Source organism: Tenrec ecaudatus, chromosome 15, assembly GCF_050624435.1.
Source record: "Tenrec ecaudatus isolate mTenEca1 chromosome 15, mTenEca1.hap1, whole genome shotgun sequence".
NCBI classification, from domain to species: Eukaryota; Metazoa; Chordata; class Mammalia; order Afrosoricida; family Tenrecidae; genus Tenrec; species Tenrec ecaudatus.
In genome coordinates this window covers 78,218,488-78,224,487 of record NC_134544.1, presented here as the reverse complement: position 1 = coordinate 78,224,487, position 6,000 = coordinate 78,218,488, and positions in this window count along the sequence as shown.

The following is a 6,000-nucleotide window of genomic DNA, read 5'->3' as shown; positions in this document are numbered from 1 at the left end:
TGGGCTTTGGGTCCCCACTCTGCACTCCCCCTCATTCACAATGACATGATTTTTTTGGTTTGGAGGAGAAAACAATGGGACTGACAGTTCCAGGGGGACATGGGAGAGGGGGAGGTTGGGGGAAAAGAAGTGGTGTTAACAAACCCAGGGACAAGGGAACAAGTGATCCAAATCGGTGAAGAGGGTGTAGGAGGCCTGGTAGGGCATGACCAAGGATAGTAACAGAGAGGAATTACTGAAACCAAAATGAAGGCTGAACATGATGATCGTTGGATAAGAAGAATGTAAAAGGAAATAGATGAAAGAGCTAGGAGGCAAAGGGCATATAGATTGGTCTAAATAAAAGCATGTACATATGTAATTATATGTATGAGTATGTGGAGATAGATCTGTGTGCATATATGTATAGGTTTAGTATTAAGGCAGCAGATGGGCATTGGGCCTCCACTCAAGCACTCCCTCAATGCAAGAATACTTTGTTCTATTAAACTGGCATTCCATGATGCTCACCTTCCCGACACAATAGCTGAAGACAAAGCAGGTGCATAAGCAAATGTGAACAAAGCTTATGGTGCCCGGCTATCAAAAGCTATAATGAGTTCATTCTCAAAGGTCTTAGCCTTTCAAATGGGAATGCAGTTCTACACTGCACAACGGGACACAGTGAATCAGAATCACCTCTATGGAATCCAAAACAGTTCTAGATTGGTTTTGTTTTGTTAAATTGTTATGAGCATATAGAAACCCTGGGTGCACGGTGGGTAAGGCATTGACCACCTGAAATTCAGCATCTGGGAAGAATGATTAAAGGGTCTGCCTCCAAAAAATGTACAATCCAGACTCTACAATGCCCCTGAGTTAGAATTGACTCGGTGATTGTGTTTGTGGCCTAATTGTATGATTTGAGTCTAGAGAATGTTTCCTCCAATTTTGTGGAGCTGGTTTAACAGCCCAAAACTGAAACTATTTTCAGGAAATAAAAGCTTTTTTTCACAAAGCTTTAACCACTAAGTGAAAGAAGGAGGGGAAAGGACAGCAAATGAATTGTCAACGTCATTCCCTCTGTCCTGGGTGTGTGGCATTTTCAGGATGTGAGTTTTCATTGTTTCCTGCATAGTCATAGGTGACTGTGTCCTCAGACTACAGTTTGATAGATGGATGTGTTGACGGAAATGACCATGGAGGAGACATTTCCTTCTCTCAAGTCCTCAAGGAAGTGCATTGATACAGTGACTGCAATACCAGTCTCAAACATAGCAAATAATGTTTTGATAATCCTTTGTAATTGTTAGGGGTCCTGTAGTCAGTTCTGATTCCCTGTGAACCTGCATAGAACATTCATAAACGCTGCTTGGAGTTAGATTTGGTCAGTAATCCTCAAGGTGCACTAAACCTCCCAATATTCTGAAATGTGGAAATTGTTACGGAGTCGCGCCCAACATAGACCACTGACCCACAAGCAACTGCAAAGTAACAAAGCAAAATATTATTACAGAAAGACAAAAATACAAATAGACAAATCCGGATTTGGGCTACAGCATGGCCACACAGGGTCCAAAGCTGAAGCGTCCGGCAAAATTTTTCTTTCCCTTTTATACACTTAAAACCAGCAAGGCGAGGGGGGTAGAGCAAGGAATGGGAAAGGGTGTGTACACAAGATAAGAGGGATGTGGGTAGTTCCACACGTCCTGCTCAGCTACCTTAGACCAGATGATCTTGCAAAACTTTTTGCTTATATTTACAAGCGAATATAAGCAAGGTCACAGTGACTTGCTTTTCTAAAATAACATATCTCTCTTAGAATGGGGGATGGCACTTAAGCTTTTCAAAATGGAGTAACTTATTTTACTCTATTAAGCCTTAACATTCCCTCCTCTTCTAGTAACTAAATCAAATCCTTCATTCCCTAACTTTTTTATTTGCTAAAACCTGATAATTGGTTTTAACAACCATCAACTTGATATCTTGTAGCGAGTTCCGATTAACTTGAGAAGGACGTTGAACACAAACAGGCCCACAGTGAGGGCAAGTACGAACAGAATAAGGGGCCCAGCAATGGCACTAAGTAAAGATGTGAGCCAGGGATAGGCTGAAAACATTCGTTGCTACCAGTTTTCTTGACTGGTTAGGGCCTTTTCTCTATCTTGCAGTCGTTTTCGGAGGTGACTTATACTTTTTCTAATTACACCGGAGTGATTTACATAAAACAGCATGCTTCTCCTAATGCCATACACAAACCCCCTTGTTTATGAAACAGCAAGTCTAGGCCTCTTCTATTTTGTAGCACCACTTCGGCTAGGGAGCTTAGGGAGGTTTTAAGAGCAGTTACTGACTTTTCTAGAGCCTGGAGATCATGATTAACTTGCAGGCTGAGGGAAGTAAAGTCAGCCCCTTCTTTAGTCTGGGGTGATGAATCCAATGCTGCTTTCCAGCAACCTTTGACGCAGTCGGGGTACTCAGGGCAACAGGGTAGGGTCCTTCCCAGCATGGTTCTAGTTTACTTAATGCATCTCAGAACTTGGGAAAGCATAAAGACACAGTATCTTCAGAGAGTTACCAATATACTTCAGTTAAAACTCAGTGATTTTCTATAATTCCCCCCTTCTATTTTCTAGCTAACACTGAAGAGTTTAAAGGCAGCTATCTGCTGAAGCTGTAGTTTTTCCCAAAAGCTGCAGGGCACAGAAGCAGAACATTTGGTTAAGCTGAACTTTATGCAAGGTTGGGATCATCCTGCTTTTTATGTTTGTTTCTTTTGCAAACCTAGAACAGTTTTACCCAGAACAATCGCACCTTGCTTACCACCTAGAACATTCTCAGTTTCGTTATCACTCAGAATAATTTCAACTCCTTTATTACCTTCTCCATCACATCACATCCTCATCACATGCTCTTCACATCCTTATCACATACTCTTTACATTCTTATCACATACTTTATCATTCTTTACTGGTCTGGGGGCATACTCAGTTTTTCTGACTCAGTTTGACTTGACCTTGCACAAACTTTAACTTTTTCCTTATTTCTGCTTGGATTTTCCTAACAATTTTAGTTTTGTTTGCAATAAAAGTAACCTTAGGCCTAGTCGGTGGGTTTTAGAAATAGGGAACTGCGGTCGGTTGGGGTTGAAGAGGGGCTTTCGGCTTTCCTTGTCACGGGCTGGAGTCTGGTCGGACGGCACGTTGTTTCTGATTGCAAGGCCTGTAATGACTTAACCATGTTATGCAATTTGATTTCGCTTAACACTTCACTTCCAATCTTAGGTAACAATGAGGGTGGAAACCCATACATTATTTCAAATGGAGAATAACCATGCTTTTGAGGTGTACATCTCACCTGAAGCAAGGCAAAAGGTAGGAGGCTAACCCAATCTCCACCAGGTTCTAACTTTAATTTAGTGAGAACTTCCTTAATTGTTCTATTTGCTCTTTCTACCTGTCCAGAGCTTTGTGGTCGGTAACTACAATGCAACTTCCAATTGGTTTTTAGCACCCCAGTTAGTAATTTTGTTAACAGGGCGGTGAACGCCGGGCCATTGTCAGATCCTATGAACATGGGGAGTCCGAATCTGGGAATAATTTCAAAGACTAACTTTTTAACTGCAACGAGGGCAGTCTCTCTCTTTGTTGGATAGGCCTCTGTACAGCCAGAAAAAAGTGTCCACAAAAACAAGGAGATACCTGTAGTTGCCTGGTGCTCGTGGGACTTCAGTAAAATCTACTTTCCAGTGTTCACCTGGAGCTTTTCCTCGGTATCTTTGTCCTGGGTGATGAACTGGGACAGGATTAGCATTTACCTGGGCACAAACGGGCACCTTGCAGCTTCACTTCTGGTTAGCTGGTACAGTCCTTTAATTACATAATCCTTGTGCAGGAGCTCTGCTAATTTTGGCCAGTTCTTGTTCAGCTTGTGAGTAATGGGGAGGCTCGAGGCTGTTAGAGGGTTCTAGCAGAGGCAGGATGGTTTCGGAGCTGGCTGCTTGGCACGCAGCCTGATCAGCCAGTCTGTTGCTGTTAGATACTTGGTACTGGGTGATTCTGGAATTTGAGAGCCATCTGTCTTGAGGAGCCCGGAGGAGTTGCTCTACATTGTGAGGAGCAGTGATGACGAGGTTCTGGTCAAAAGTGTGCTTTGAGGCTTCTTTCACCAGCAGGGCGGTGGTTGCAATTGCCCTCAAGCAGTTAGGCCATCCAACAGCCTCTGGTTCGAGTCTTTTGGAGAGGTACGCTAAGGGCCGTTTTCAGGGCCTGAGAGCCTGTACCAACACATCTTTTGCTACTCCATTTGCTTCTGCAACAAAAAGGTGAAAGGGCTTTTCGAGGTTAGAAAGGGCTAGGGCAGGAGCACTTACCAGTGCAGTCTTCAGCTTCTGGAAAGCCTTTTCTTCTACCTCTGTTCATATTAGTTCAGCCTTTGCTCCTCCAGTAGCTGCATAGAGTGGTTTGGCTATTTCTGCAAAACCCAGGATCCACAGGCGGCAGTATCCTACTGCTCCTAGAAATTCACGTACCTGTTTTTTTGGTGGTGGGTTTGGGTAGAGCTTGGATGGCCTGGATTCTGCTATTGGACAAAGTCCGATTGCCATCCTTTAACTCATACCCTAGGTAGGTGACGATTTTTGCACACAGCTGGGCCTTTTTGGCAGAAACCTTATAGCCTAGTTGGCTTATTGGGTATTGTTTTTCTCGAATTGGAGTGGCAGAGCTCTGTAATTGAACTACAATGGGTGCCCGATGTTTAGCCAGCCCCGGGGGGTTTGTTTCTGCCCACACATTACAGATTGTGGCTTTCCATCTTTCCAGGAGTCCCCCAGGGTCTTGGTATTTCTTTTCGGCGTCTGCTGCAAGGAAGAGGCGAGACTCTTCTTCAATTGGAAACGAAACCAGCAGAGCCCTGACCCCGTTTGTATCTGCATGGAGTCTTCTTTGAAGGAAATAGTGGCCTTCAGCTTGCTGAGCAAGGTCTTGTCCCAGGAGGGGGGTAGGGCATTCTGGAATGACTAAGAAAGAGTGAGTCACAGTTCCTTTTCCCAGGTTAGAAATTCTAGCTGACGACCATGGGTATGTCTTCACTTTTCCCGTGGCTCCAATAATTTTAGCAGTGTCCTTGGAATGGGTTGCTCCGGTGTCTACTAAAAAATTGATTGGTTTGTTTTCCACCATGAGAGTTACCCTGGGTTTAGGTGGGGGGATGCTGAACCCCGGTCCCGTCACTCCAGCTCCTCCACTAAGACAGGGGTGGAGGGTTTCTTGGGTTTCCTTTGTCCTCGGTTAGGGCACTCGTTTTTCCAGTGTCCTTCTTCCTTGCACACAGCACACTGATCCTTTCCTAAACGCGGCTGGGTGGGCTTTCGCTGTCTTTGGCCGAAATCTCTTTTTTTTTTTTTTTTGGTGGGGCGAGGCTCCAGGGGCGGCGGACCCCAACTTCTGTGGCTAGAAGCACCTTTGCCATTTTTTGAGTAAGAGCTCGGGATGCCTCAGCTGGATCTTCTCTGTTGTCAAAAACTTTTTGGGACACCGCCAGGAGCTCAGAGAGAGATTTACCCTCAAAGCCTTCTAATTTTTGTAACTTTTTTCTAATATCAGGAGCTGACTGTGCGACAAACTGCATAACTAGAGCCGCCTGATTAGCCGGGGCGCTGGGGTCTATGGGTGTGTACACCCTGTAAGCCTCTTGCAGCCTTTCAGGAAAGGCAGTAGGGCTTTCTTTAGGCCCCTGTTTAACCTCAGTGACTTTAGACAAATTGGTAGGCTTTTTCCCTGCACCTTTCAGATCCTTTAATAGAGTTGAGCGGTATTGGGTGAGGCTCCTATCTCCTGCAGAGGTATTAGGGTCCCAATCTGGTCTCGTTCTGGGGAACACTTCCTCTGGCCAAATATATTTCACACAATAGTCAACATTTTATCAGTCAGATAGCATTCTGCAGTGAAGAGGTTCACCAGCCTTTTTCACTATCCTGTGAATAAGTCCACCACCACTGATCTACTCTGTAAAGATTTC